Source organism: Pteropus alecto, unplaced genomic scaffold (assembly GCF_000325575.1).
Source record: "Pteropus alecto unplaced genomic scaffold, ASM32557v1 scaffold25, whole genome shotgun sequence".
Taxonomy (NCBI): domain Eukaryota; kingdom Metazoa; phylum Chordata; class Mammalia; order Chiroptera; family Pteropodidae; genus Pteropus; species Pteropus alecto.
In genome coordinates, this window is record NW_006441955.1 from 29,864,836 (window position 1) to 29,880,440 (window position 15,605).

The following is a 15,605-nucleotide window of genomic DNA, read 5'->3' on the forward strand; positions in this document are numbered from 1 at the left end:
GAAAGGGTGACCCTGGGAGAGAACCGCCCAGCCTCAGGCATGTGTGCATGACTCTGAGAGTGTGTGCATTGGCTGCTGCCTGGCTACAGTGCTGTCTATGCATTTTGTTCCTCTGTGTGTGCGTGTTTGGGAATAATGAGAATGAACATGTTGTAGACTTTCAAAAAGTTCTGATGAACATACATGAAAAAAATCACACATTTTAATGTTTTCATGTCAGTCTTCATTCATAGAAAACATACAGATCTGTTCTATAAAACATCTTATAAAACAGCCAGATATCTAAAATAAATCTGATCTCATAGAAGGAGTCTGGTATTTGATTTATGCATTTGTCAGATTTAGAAAAGAGGGTGTGTCATTTGTAGTTAAAGCTACAAGTTTTAAATTTTACAGATGAAAAAAGAAAGCAAGAAATATGTAGCCAAATGTTCTATGTTCCTAGTTATATGAGAGTGACAAGCAATTAAGTTATGTCCAGAAGGTTAGATGTCCAGTAACTGGGTCTGGATACTGACTGGGTTCATACAGTCTCAAGGCACAAAAGACAACTCTGGAAGCTTATCTCAAACACATAAGCTTCACTGGCAGGGTCTGCTCGCTGGTCTCCCAGTTTGTTTAGACAAGCACGGTGTTAACAGAGCCAAGGTTGTGTGTTTCCAACTGTATCACTTCTGGTTGGGGAAAAAAGGAAAATTCTACTGCCTGGACTTAAACCACACAAAAGTGGATCCAGTGTCTCACTGGAAGCAGGCTTAGCAACTATTGGTAGATATTTCACCAGAAAACCCAACAACTCTCCTTAGCAATACAAAAGTCCATGCATTGATGAAATGCCTTACAGTGCATGGAATAATAACCTACTTGTAAAGGTATTATCTGTTTGTAACTGACATTTACTTTATTTTCCAACTTAAAACACACGCGCGCGCGCACACACACACACACACACACGGAGTGAGAAACTAAGCGGCCCTTAACTTCTACATTAAGATTCCAAGCGCAGGTAATACTCTGAGCAGCAAAGGAGGAGGAAAATGTGTTACAATGGCAATAACAAATTACGGGGGAAACATTTCGTGGAAATTACTCACTTAAAAATTGACCTACAAATGCTTTTCAGGGCCGTTTTAATGATTACCCGAATAAGATTAAATTGTTTCAAATATTCACAGTCACTCCTCAAATTACATGCTTGAGAAATTTCTAAGCAATTCTGGGTAGTCGCAACTTGCTGAGGGAAAGCAATAAAGTAACACTGCAACGGAACAAAGCACTTTTGTCTGCTGCAGGGACCTTCATTTACTCAGAAAGCACAACCCCCCAACAGTGTTACTAGTTAATAATAACTAGTTCCCGAACAAAGATGCCTTGCGTGGTTCGAGCTGTTCCCTGACACATCATCGTACCAGGCGTTAGTGGAGGCTGAAAAATTTTATATGCCTATGCTCAGCGGGAGAACCTCGGCTCCGCATCGACGGCTATAAGACGAAGCTTGGAAAAGAAGCACCTGCGCAAAAGCAGAGCGGAGCCTTGCTCTCTAAGCCCTGTGCCCAGCCACAGCAGGGGCGGACGCACCGCGGCTTTGGCATCCCGATTGCTTTTAACTCCTAGAAAAAGTGAGAAAGGGCAAGATGCGCCACACACCGCCCGGAGAGTCCTATCCCAGGTGCTTGGAGTGGGTTTGGGACCCGGGCCCGATGACAGGCAACTCTGAAAAGCTGGGCCCGGCGGCGGCCCTTGCGCCCCGGCCTCCCCACGCGCGCCCCGGCCGCCCACGGCTCCGGGAACCCTCCCCGCGCCCAGCGTCCCACTCACCGCTCACGCTCGCCCGCGCCACCGAGCCCGGGAGCGGGAACCCCCGCGGCTGCCGCATGCCCTCGGGCAGTGCGCGACGGGGCGACCAGTGCCGGGCTACCGCTGGGCGCGACAAGCAGCAGAGGACACGCAGGCGACCAGGGTGCGCCTCCTTTCCAGCAGCCGCTGAGACGCGCCCGGAACCCAAGGAAAGTTTGGCGGAGCGAGGGGTGGCGCCGAGGGGGCGGAGGGGCCGCGTCCCCGCCCAAGGCGTCCGACCGTTCCCACGGGAGAGCGCCCCCCACCGGCGAGGCACGGATCGGGCTCTTCTGCAGATGCTCTCGTACCTGGGACTGGTCGCCAGGAGAGTGACTGGCCCCCAGGAGAAGAGAGAGCCCAACGAGGGACTGCTAGCAACCACAGTCCATACATCGGAGCTCCGGAGCGCTGTTCTTCTGTCCCTCTCTCCTCGCTTAGTGGGGAGAGATTTGCTTGAAGCGGTTGCAGGGATGTGCACCCCACACTGGCGCATCCCCAACAGCAGTGGGAAGCAGGCTCACTGTCAGGCCAGAAGCTGGTTTTAAAACTCAAACCCCAAAGCTACCCAAGAGTACAGGCAGCCCCGAGTCCAAGGATGGTCCGTGCTAGGCACGTTTTTTATCGAAAGAGGAAACAAAATATATTTAAAGTTCTTGTGAGAGGCTTCTTAGCCTCCTGGGGTAAATAGTCCTGGTTACTTTGTTTTTCAAAGCTGATATACAAAGCCTCCACTGACCCACTTTTGGTAAAGAAGAAAAATGCCCAGTAAAACAACGTCATGACTTTGTTCTCTCTGAACTCTACAAAGCAAAACGAGGTCGCAGATGTGCTAAAAGTTGGGCCTTTCTGGTGACCTCACAGGAGGGAAATAGTGTAATATGAGGTTCCTACTCATGCTTCAAAACCTTGGGAAATACTGAGAGCATGTGCCCAGGTGACTGCCTGTAGCCCTTTGCCAATCATTTGTACGTTTTCATTCATTCATTCATTCATTGTTCATTCAGTGTCAATATTGGTCCTTTCAGTATGCCAACCAGGAACCATATTCCAGGAAACAACCTGAAAGATAACCTGCCCCCCACCACCCAAGAAATTCTGCTGTCTCTGAAGATCGTGTTTTATTCCTTATGCAATGGATCGCATCCCATAGTCCATGGCATGCCTCAAATCTTCACAGAGATGTGGCTAAATTTTGATCAACGGGTACAAATCATCATTGCTTCACCTGGGCGTTCAGAAAATTACTGTGATGTATTACAGATGAACTGTGTAGAGAGGGCTACAACGTGCAAAGATAGCGCTAAAGAAAGACCTTGTTTACAGGAACAAGCAAAAACCTTGCAGATGATTTATGAGAAGGAGGTCAGGGGAGTGAACATGCCCAATCTAAACAGCAGAGCACCGAAGGGCAATCTGATGAACACAAAAATTCTCAAACACCAGCACTTAGCAAATGCTTGACTCAGCAAATGTATAGTATGTTCAATGAGTAAATTGTTGTAGGCTGGACTAGGAACTGTAAACACCAGTTACAGCTATCTTTTGCTGGAAAAATTTGTTCCAAGTCCCAAACAACTTATTAGCAAAGAACTTTGGAAACGCATTATGTTGAAACTTGGGAATTTCCTGAACTTGAGCATTGCAAAGTAGAACAGGGAGTCTGTTAAGCCAGACGTGATTACTTTTAACATACGAATTCTAGAGAGAGAGAGAGAGGAGAAAGGTATGTGGTGAGCTGTGTTGCAAAAAGAAAAAGACATTCTAGCTAGATGGTTTTTATTAAAATGTGGATTAGATCTGAGTAGAAGGCAAGAAAGTGATTAAGGAAAAAGATGCAGAAGGGAAAGTCAGGGAGAACACCTATCTGTAGACTTACAGGCTGGGACAGGACAAAAAGGACAAGAGGCAAAGGACAACTAAAATAAAGCTGTGACCCCAAATCTTAGTTTTTTAGAAAAAAGCTCTAGGATTATCCACCAGAACCTTCTTTAAGTCTTTGTAGGGTCTGTGGTGTCTCACTCTTCTACCAAAGTGTTTTTGTTAGTAAAACCAGATTAAAATTAGTATCAGTCTATGGCCATGTCACCCTGAACGTGCCAGATCTCATCTGATCTCAGGAGTTAAACAGGGTCAGGCCTGGTTAGTACTTGGATAGGAGACCACCTAGGAATACCAGATGCTATAGACGTAAAAAAAATAAATTTAAAAAAATTAAAAATTAAATTAATATAAAAAATGGTAAACAAAAAGCTCAAAGGTATACTTTGTCTTAAAGGACACTGACTGTAAAGTCATTTAAAACTTTTTCAACAATCATTTGCAAATCAGCTTCCTGTATACAAAGTATTGTGTTTTGTATTCCTGGAGACACAAGATTTATAACATTGTTTCTATAAGGAGTGAAAGGGGGCATTCCACAGTGCTTGATGGAAAGGAATTGTGATGGCCTTGGAGAACCTATGTCAGCCAGCATTTTACTTTGCAGAGAATAAATGCTGCAAAATAAATAAACAAATTAAATTTAAACAGGCCCGCCTTCTGCCATAGCAAGAAGCAATGTGGGACCCGGGCAAGATCTCTTTCTTTCTGGTTTTATGGCAAAAGGCCCATGTTCCTCTGTCAAACTTGGCTTAGACCTCTGATCATACAGGCAGGAATTCATAGATTTTGTATTCTTAACTTTGAGAAGTGTCTGAACTGAATCTCTGTTACATATTGTTCATCTGTACTAATTAGCAATGAGGATGCCTCCAGCAGGTGAATAGGGTAAGAAAGTGGAATGGCAGCTATTAAGAGATGTAATGGTACCTGAAATAACAGTTAGCTAGAAGGTTCTGAGGAAAGACTAAGCAAAAGGTTAACTCTATAGAAACCAAAGGAAGAGAGAGGTGGCATGAGCCAGGTCAATGGCCCTGCAGAGTGTCTCTCAACTGCATGTAACTTCAAGTGGAAAGCAATAGTCACAGAGTTAACAAATAACAACAAAATCAAAATTAACTTAATTTTTTTAATTGAGCAATTAATGATGTATGTGAATTATTCAAAAATACTACTTAGATATTCATTTTCTCACTACTTGATTCTGCATATTTTTGTGCTTGAGAAGAGTGACCAATTTTGAAAATAAAAGCCATAATGGGACACTTGTTCTAGCAGATATGAAAATTCATTATAAAACCATAATAACTAGGGTACCCCAGGACCCAGATTTGTGCCTGTCATCCAGGCATAATTCACTTGCAAAAACGTTTTAGTTGGGTTGATAAATTATATGGTGAATTTAATTAATAATTAAAATTATATGACACTGGTGCACAACTTGAGAGACAAAATATCAGACCACAACAGCTATCCCATATACAAATCACAGGAAGCATAAAAATGTCTATATTTTAAGAAGTTGGCAGCTTAAACCAGTAGGAAAGGGAAGACTTGATACAATTCATTGACTTTTGGGGAGAAATAAGGTTAGATACTTACCAAAGTAATTTTCATATGCATTAAAGAGTTAATTTTTTTAAAAAGAGAAAAAAACATAAAACATTTAGAAAAAATAAAGATTAGTATTTATTTCATTTCACGTCTGAGAGGGACGTTTTAAACATAAGAGCAAGGGAAGAAATCACGAAAATATTAATTCACTTGACTGCATGCAAATTAGATACTTCTGCATGTAATAAAAAGAATCCTGTAAATTTAAATTTAAAAATCAAACTAAAAACTAGGGGAGAAAACTGCAACATATTATAGATAAAAAATGAACATCCTTCCTACATCATTTATTAAGAGGCATATAGAGAACTCTTAACAGTTAAAAGATTAACATCAAAACAGAAAAAAAGTCAAGTATATGAACAATTGGCAAAAGAAGAAATACAAATGACCAAAAATATATGAAAATAAATTTCAGCTGATCTAATAGTAAAATAAATATAAATTAAAATGAGATACTACTTGTCAGCTATCAAATTGGAAAGTTTTTGATTATAGAAATTCCCTAAATTGACTAAGGTTTAAGGAAAATTGGTAACTTCATGTAGTGCTGGTGGGAATACACATTGGTTAAACTTTTCCGGTGGATTCTTTGAAATATAGCATATTTCATTCATATTCAGAAATAGCTTTTCTCACATGTTAATATCTCTAAATTGAGATGTGTTTTATAATCACTGTCAGCCAGGCAGCAGTTGTGATTTAGTAGTCATTGCCTGCCCATACGCATCAAATTTAGAAGAACGGATGTCGGCTGTTAGAAGAAAATCCTGGAGCGAGAACCACACGTTTTAAAAAAAATGCTTCATTCAAATGCTCCTGGTGGCACTCAGACCAAGGATCACACTGTCAGAAAGTGATTCCAAAGAATGAGGAAGTTTAGGAGTGAATACTTTAGCCAGGGTTTTGCTTCTCCTACGGGTACACAAGAATAAAATATAAGATGATTGTTTGCTTAAAGAGGTCAAGTATGTGGTGACAGAAAGAAATCTAACGATAGGAGGTGAACACACAGTGTAAATATATATATATTTTACTGTTAAAATGTACAGCTGAAACTTATTGGATTTCATTAAACAATGTCCCCATAAAAGATTAATTAATTAATTAAAAAAAATAAAATGCCTACAGACATTTTCGATTCTGTGAATTAGCATCTAATAGGAGGTCTCTAATGTTGCGTTGCATTCAAATGCTCCTGGTGCCACTCAGGCCAAGGATCACACAGTCAAAAAGAGACTTCAAAGAATGAAGAAGTTTAGGAGTGAATACCTTAGCAGTGGTTTTGCTTCTATGGATACACAGAATAAAATACAAGTTGATTGTATGCTTAAATAAATCTAGAAAACTCTTTCAATAATTATGAAATAAAAGGTATACCTGATGACAAAGCATTATGTTTAATTTGCATCATTTTCTTCCTTAGTTTTACATAACAATGGTGCACCTTACAATTTATGAGATCTCGGGTATAATGTACTATAATATATATCAAGAACCTTAAAAATGTTTATACCACTTGACTCAGTAAATTCACATCTAGAAAGTAATTCTAAAGATGACATTAGAGGCACATATAGATTTTAAGTACAAATATCGACATTTCAGTATTATTTAAACAACTGAAATGTTAAAAACAATCTATAAGTCTAACCTAAAAATCCAATAGGAAATTGACCAAATGTTATCCTGCAGCCATAGGATTAATGTTATGCAGCCTTAATAATCATGTTTTCAAAGAATGTATGATGACGTAGAAACATATTCATCATTTCATATTAAATTTTTATAAAAAGTAGAACACAAAATTATATAACTAAATCTGTTTCCCTTTTTTAAACATGTGTTTATATGATAGAAAAATACCGTAAATACCTCTTTATGTTAACTATAGATTTTTATATACTTTTTCACATTTTTAAAATTTTCTTTAATAAACATGTATAACATTTATAACCCAAATTTTCCAAAAATAATATTTTAAACAGTGAACTATGACTAGCCATTCAGATCATGTGACTTTTCAAATGTAAATAATTACAGATAAAGAAAAATATATACAATGAAATTGAGATTTGAGGGTTTGTTTAATTTTATGTGGTCCAAGAAACCAGAATCCAGGTGGAGAGGATTAGCTTTTAGTTCTCATTTTCTGCTTGACTCATTTTCACATGAATTCACTTGAATATTGATTTCTCACACCTGTTAGCTTGGCTAGTGAGTTACCACTGGCAAACATTCGTATTTCTCAAAGGAAATGTCCCAAGCAAAAGCTAGGAAGGTAGCGTTATAAATGATTTACACAAAACTTTTACAGAGAATCTTGGCGTTCATGGGATGGGAAATGGTAATCTATCACCATCAAGGAAACCATGACATTCACTTAGGATAATAATGCTTAAATCTCTCCTCCTCCAAGCAGGCTCTATTTTAGCAATTATTTCATTTCCTTTACGACTGTGACAAAATTGCATTTGGAGATAATCAAAGTTTTCTTTTACTACCTTTGCTTATTTTGCCCCTCTGACCCCTCATCATTCATTGTTTCTGGGAGCATTTAATAACGGAAGACACAAAACAATCAACCATTCTTTAAGGGGAAAAAAAACAACAACAAAAGAATAAAATCAGTTCTCAGCTCCTAGGTTACTAAGCAGATTTTCTTAAACTCATAGCAGAGGAAAAAAAAAAAATTATCTAAACACTAAGGTTTGTGATTTCCAAAAGGTGAGTTCTTTTGAGCTTCAAAGGGCTAAATGCTGAAGGAAGCTGGATATAAACTTTATTTTCCCATAAACAAACACCTAGAAGAAAACAGATGAAGCACTAGACCACCCTCCCTGAAGACTAGATAAGTTTTCCTGATGGAGGAGAATTTGAGCTGAAGAAGAAACAATAAATAGCCATGAGCATGAGGCTTCTGACCCCTCACCAACCCCCAGGCTTAGTTACTATAGAAGCATAGATCCTCCCTTAAACTAGAAAGAAGCCAAAGAATACAGTGGTACATTATACTATTTAAAAACACAAGCCTCCCTTTCCAGAAAATTACACTTTTCTGCTTACCCATTTGACTTAACTTGGCCAATGAAGTGTGAGCTGTACTAGCCAGCACAAAGTTCACCCTGTTCTCTTTTCCTCTACCCTGATACCAGCAATGTCCCAGATAGAGATAGCTCCATCAGCCTGGACCCAGAAGTAAAGACAGCAAGAAGCAGTGCCATGGCTGACCCAAGAATAACATGCAAGTGATAAATAAACCTTTGTCCTTCTAAGCATCTGAGATTTGGGGAGCATTCGTCACCACTGGGTAACCTAGCTTATCTTGACTAACGCGAATAGAGTATGTTGACGTCAGATACATCCAAACCTGTAGAGAATTTTGATGAGTTTATTTGAGCCAAACTAACGACTTATGTCAGTGAGCAAGATCTTAAAAGCTCTGGAGAAAACAGTTTAGTAGCTTCTTTTATGCTTTTGAAATTAAGGAGGGTCAAGATAGTTATATGTTTGCCTGCAAAGTATGGCCTGAGAAACGTGTGCATACTACAAAAAGATATTTTAAGAGAGTCTCACAGAGATTGCATACAGTCAACAATGTGAAGTGCTGAGGATCCACTCAGGCAAAGCTGACCCCACGTGTGGACAATGATAACACCTTACATAATAGGCTAACTTCTCCCAAAGCTGATGCTCCAGCTATGACTAGATATTTTCCTTGCCTGAGGCAGTCACTAAGAACCAGCTACTAGCAACACTTTCAGCTGCACAAATATTTATTCTGGTAAACCTAATAAAGAAAAAGGAAATAGTTGTAAATAAATCTTGTTAGGATTTTTCGTATTCTATGCACTAAAATTTTTTTCTTGTTTTGCAAAAGAAAGCTGTAATATGATACTAACATTCTCAATCTCCAGAATTGACTTTTTCAATTGGAATTGATGGATACTGGCCAGATTAATATTTAATGTTTTTATATTTTGAAAAACACAATAAAAACAATCTGAGCTGTTAACCTATAATCCATGTAAAATAAAAGATTGATTCATTTTAAATGAAAGATCAAGAGCTGAGTTTTTGGTCTTTTTTATAAATGTACTAAAGTTTGAAACCAAAAATATAATATAAAATAAAATAGAACTCTATAATTTTATAAAATAAGCATATTATAATAATTACATCACATAATTTTATACTTGGCTTTGCAAACATTAATATATATTTTACTTACAAGTAAAAACCATGTCATGATAAATTATTTGGTATAATAGAAGATTTTTTAGGAGGCCCAAATCTCGGTTTCCTTTTAATTACTGGGACAAGGCTTACTGTGTATGTTGTTGTGGTAGGAACAGATATTGTGGAGGCAAATAACAATGGGGAGAAGTATGATGAATAAAAAGAATAATGGCCCTTGTATGTAGAAATAAACAAACAAGTAAAAAGTTATAAAAACAAAAAGAATAAAAATAAGACGTATTATAGAACTGTATCATAGATGATTGTATGAATTAAAGTACCTACGACTTCTAAGACTTGCTATCAAGTTCAAATACTTTAGTATACTCTACTATATTTACTAGTTGTACAACCTTGGCCAGTTTTACTCAGTCTCTACCACTATAACTGAAACAAAAGTACCTACCTACACATGCAGCAAAAGTTAAGAAGAGATAGTATACTATATAATTTTTAAAATGAGTTTATTAAAAAAAAAAACTAGGATTATTTTGTAATCAGAAGAGTCACCTCATCAAACAGACCTTCAAAATATATGAAATAAAATTTAACAGACCTAAAGGGAGAAATAGACAAATCCACAGTCATAGTTGGAGATTTTAACATCTGTTTCTCATAATTTATAGGATAGGTAGACAAAAAATTAGGTTATAGATGATTTGAACAATACTATCAGCCAACTAAACTTAATTGGTATTTATGAACCATTATATCCATCAACTACAAAGCACATGTTTTTAAGTGTGTATGTAACAGTCACCAAGACAGACCATATTATAAATCATAAAACAAGTTTTAATAAATCTAAGAGAACTGAAATTATTCTCTGGCCAAGTGGTAATAAATTAGAAGTCAATAACAAAAAAAAATCTAGAGAACCCCAAAATGTTTGGAAATTAAAGAGCATACATAAAAATTAACATAAGGGTCAAAAAAAAATCATGAAAATTTAGAAAAATTTTAACTGAATGATAGTGAAAATACTACATATCAGATTTTACGGGCTGTAGCCGAAGTAGTACTTAGAGGAATGTTTATAACTTTAAATGCTTATATTAGAAAAAAATTAAGTTTAAAAAACAATGATCTAAACATCTACTTTAAAAAAACTAGAAAAAGCAAAGCAAAGTAAATCTAAAGTAAGTAGGAAAAGGGAAGAATAATGATAAGAATGGAAGGCAATGACATAGAAAACAAACAGTAGGGAAAATAAAAGCTGATCTGTTGAAAAGATTAATAAAACTGATAAGCCCATTATAGATTGGTCAAGATAAGGAGAAAAAACTCACAAATTGTCAATTTCAAGAAAAAAGAAGGGCCATCACTATCAATCCTGCACACGTCAGAAAGATAATAAAATAATATTAGAACAATTGCATGCTAATAAATTTGACAACTTACATACAAAGAACAAATTTCCTGTAAAAAATGACTTACCAAAACTGATGGAAAAAGCAGTAAGAAGTCTGACTAGTGCTACTCTTACCAAAGAAACTGAATACATAACTTAAAATATTCTCACAGAGAAGACTCCAGATGAAGTGTATCAAATATTTAAGGAGAAAATAATATTCATCTTACAGAAGTTTTTTGAGGAAATAGAGGAGAAAGAAAAATTTCCTTACATATTCTATGAAGCCCAAATAGCTTTAATAGAAAAACCTGACAAAAACTTTACAAGAAAAAAATTACAGTCTACTATCATTCATGAACATATAAAAGAAATCCTCAAAAAATTAGCAAATCAAATCTAACAACATATTCAAGTAAAACATCATGACCAACTGTAATCTATCTCATGCAATGTTGGTTCAACATTTGAAAAATCAAAGTAATTCATATTAACAAAATAGAAAGAAAATGCACTTAACAAAATTTAACACCCATTTATGATCTAAAAATCTCTTTGCAAGCTAGAAATAAAAAGAAATTTTCTCAATCTATAATGAGTATCTATGAAAAACCTACTGGCAAAATATTGAGCTATTTACCCCTGATATCAGGAACAAAGGAAGTATGTTCATTTTCACTTTTACTTGACATTCTACAGGAAATTTTAGCTGTGCAAAAAAGCAATTAAACAAAATAAAAAGCCATCTAGACTGGAAAGAAAAGGAGAGCTATACAATGTTGATGGATTGTTAAAATTTTAATTCTCTTCGATTCAATCTCAATAATTCATGCTATCTCAAAAAATTCCTACCAGGCTTTTTTTTTTTTTTAATAGAAAAATTGATGAGCTGATTCTAAATTTACATGAGAAAACAAAGGACCTAAAATTGTCAAAATAATTTTTTAAAAGATCAAAATTGGAGAACTTATACTACTTGATTTTAAAACTATAAAATTATGGTAATCAAGATAGTGTTATGTTGATGCAGGGTTAGATAAGTAGGTCAATGACTCAGAATCTGGAAAAAGGCCTCCACATACATAGTCAATTGATTTTCAACAAAGGAGCCAAGGTAATTCAATGGAGAAAGCATAGTCTTTCAACAAATTGCACCAGAACAACTAGATATCTATATGGAAGGGGTAAAAAGGGAATTAGGAAGTACAAAATTACAGTTATAAAGTAAGTCATGTGGAGTCCCAGGGAGGGGGCGGGGGCGGCGGCAGCTGTGGGGAGCTCTGACTGCCAGCTGCTTCCCCGGGCTGGGCGTCAGCCACCACTGCAGCAGCAGCACCACCGGGCGGTCTTTCACTACCGTTCCTACAGTGGTTGGCAAGATATCGTTCCCACCTCACTCTCCATGTACCATGCCAGTGACATCTTGGCTGCTAGAGTGTGGAGCTGGCTTGTGGGAATCAAGTATTGGTGATATGACCTGTTTACACAGGAGAAACTTGAACATTCTCAGCAATCTTCACAGAGTCTTCAGGAGTAGATTCCATCTCAAGAAACCACTTATCTTTGCCATCCATAAGAAGCTACTTCTCATCTGTTAAAGTTTTATCATGAGATTGCGGCAATTCAGTCACACATTCAGGCTCTACTTCCAATGCTAGTTCTTTGTACCACAACTGCAGTTACTTCCTCCCCTGAAGTCTTGAACCCCTCAAAGTCATTTATGAGCGATAGAATCAACTTCTTCCAAATTCTTGTTGATGTTGCTATTTTGACCTCTTCATGAACTATGAATATTTTTAATAGTATCTAGAAAACTGGATCTTTTTCATAAGGTTTTCAGTTTACTTTGCCCAGATTCATCAGAGGAATCACTACTTATGGTAGATATAGCCTTATAAAATGTGTTTCTTAAATAATAAGACTTGAAAGTCGGAATTTAAAAAAAAAATGTCATGGGGATATAATATACAGCACAAGGAATAGAACCAATAACATCATAATAACTATATACAGTGACAGACAGTTACTAGATTTATTGTGGTGATCATTTTGTAAGGTATGTAAATGTTAAATTTATATATTGTAAACTTGAAACTAATATAATACTGTATATCAATTATAATTAAAAATAAGTTAATAAAAAAGTGCTTTCACATCTAAAAGAATGAACCTCATGCTAAAAATCATTTTGAAATGAATCATAGACCTATGAATAAAAGCTAAAATTATAAAACTTCTAGAAAAAAATACAGGAGACATATTATATAGGCAAACTTTATTACATGGAAACAAAGTGCCCTAACAGAAAAAACTTCATAAATTGAAATTCAAAATTATAAACTTACACTCCTCAAAAGATATATTTTAAAAAAGAAAATGCAATCTATAGACTGGGAAAAAATATTTATTCCACATGTATTTGACAAAGAGCTTGTATCTGGAATATACAAAGTTCTCCTACATATAAATAATAATTTTTAAAAAAAACCTGATTTTAAAATGGCCAAAATACTTAAACAGATATTTTACAAAAATATATAAATAGATGGTTAATAAGCACATGAAAAGATGATCAGAAGTCTTCAAGGAAATACAAATTAAATCTGCCATTAGATATCACTTCGTACACACTATAATGACTAAAATTAAAAAGACTAATAATATCAAATGTTGGAAAAAACAGACCAACTAGGAGTTGGTTGCAAATAAGAGTAGAAAATAGTACAACAATTTTGAAAACCTATTTGGCTCTTTCTTACATTAAAGCGCATGCCTGCCCTATGACTTAGCAATTCCACTTGTAGTTATTTACTCAAGAGAAATGAGAACATATGTCCATAAAAAAGACTTATATAGCAGTACTCAGAGCAGTTTTATATGTAATAGCTAAAAATGTCCATCAACAGATGAATGGATACATTTTTGTATATCTATACAAAGGAATGCTATTCAGCAATAAAAAAGTAAAGAACTACCAATACAGCAACAACTGAGATGACTAGCAAAAGCATTAAGTCGAATGAAAGAAGCCAGTCATAGTACATGCTTCTATTCATATGAAGCTCTAAAACAAACAAAACTAAAGTATGGTGATAGAAATCTGAGTGCAAGAGATTTACTGAAAAGGTGTCCAACAGAACTTCTGGGGATGATAAAAATAAATACTGATTTTTCAAGTATCATTGATCTTTATACTAAAATTCTGTATTAATTATGATTATCTCTACTCTGGGTATATTTTTTCATTCCTATAGTAAAATATTTAATAAAAAGATAATGCTTTGAATAACTTATTTGAATGGTTTTCTCTCCTTTTCAGATTTAACTGAAGCCCCAAAAGCCTAGAATAAAATATATACCAGGATTCTAAGATGATCTGCTAGACCTCACTTGTACAAGATATGATAAGTGATGATGAAACTATTTCTTCTAGCACTGACGATCTGTGCCCTCCAGCCTACAAAAGGATGAGAATGGTTGAGGTCAAACAGGGGATTCTTTTGGAAAATTTTACTAAAATACTGAGATTTTTATCTGCCCTGGCCCCAGGTAAATATGAAAGGTGCTTTCCCATCATCTCAAGCAAATAAGGACACCACTCAATGAACCTGACAAATATGCCCTAGAACCTCCCTGGACCAGCAGTATGGACACCATCCAAGCATTTGTTAAAAATTTAGAATCTTAGTCCCCAACCCAGACTCACAGAACTAGGATCAGCATTTTAACCATATTCTCAAGGTGACAGGGATGTACAGTAAAGTTTGAGAGGCACTGTGCTAGAGTTGGGTGGGCGTAAAGACTAGAATGAAGAGCTATGCCAAAATCACCCCAAGATGGCGGAGGGGAGAGGGGCCACACTGGGAACACTCATGACAGCATAGAATTTGCTAGTGTTTTCATGAATCAAACAAGATCCACATAGTGTGCCATTGGCCTAAGGCTGGTTTGAAGGGGAACTTTGCTGCAGAGGTGTCTTTGAGAGCAAAGTAATCTATTGTGGTTGCAAGGGGGAGCACTGCGAGGGCCCCAAGGCCAAGAATGGAGAGGAAAGAGCTGGTTACAAGTGAGGATTTGTCCACTTACGGTAGCTGCACCTATAATTTCCTAAAGGTGTTTGGGGGTTAAGGAGTGAGATGGTAATCTCTGAGAAACCCAGAAAAGTGTTCCAAGAGACTGCTATTGAATATTTGCTATTCAGACAGTTCCAAAGTCAAATGAAGGTGGTACCAGCCATATAAGAGTGTGCCCTTTCTTCTATTCCCTTAACCTCTTGGGCTAGATCCTGTGAAGTTAGAAACTAAGACAGTTGAGCAGAGTGGCACAAAAAGGGAAAGGAAAACCAACAACCTGACTCCCCTCTCCCACTTCGGGTTTCCCAGCTAGAAAAACTCAAGTCTTGGGGAAGAGAGAAATTTTAATTTTAAATGAAATTCAGAAATTTAATTATTATACCAGGTAGGACATGACACTGACTGAAACAAAACTGGGCCTGTGTCTAAAAGTAATCACAAGATGCCTAATTATCTAATAATAACTAGAATATTTATAGGACTTGGCTAAGATTACATCCAAAGGGAAGGATAAAGGCTAGATCATTTATCGGGTTTAAACAGGCAGTTGGGGGAAGATTAAATATATATTCTGTTCCCATCTCAATGAGTTCAGCTCATGCAAGAAATTGAAA

General features: G+C 36.5%; 1 protein-coding gene and 1 pseudogene across 1 annotated transcript in view; one reads left to right on the forward strand and one right to left on the reverse strand.

The window, feature by feature from the left end:
- Nucleotides 1–2,020, reverse strand: part of LPAR3 (lysophosphatidic acid receptor 3) — a 74,216-nt gene extending 72,196 nt beyond the window's left edge. Inside the window, exon 1 of the mRNA XM_006919367.2 lies at nucleotides 1,819–2,020. The gene's annotated coding sequence lies outside the window, so the exon portion shown is untranslated. The remainder of the gene's footprint in view (nucleotides 1–1,818) is intronic.
- Nucleotides 2,021–3,905: 1,885 nt separating this feature from the next.
- On the forward strand, nucleotides 3,906–4,024 carry LOC112485912 (annotated as a pseudogene).
- Nucleotides 4,025–15,605: the final 11,581 nt, after the last annotated feature.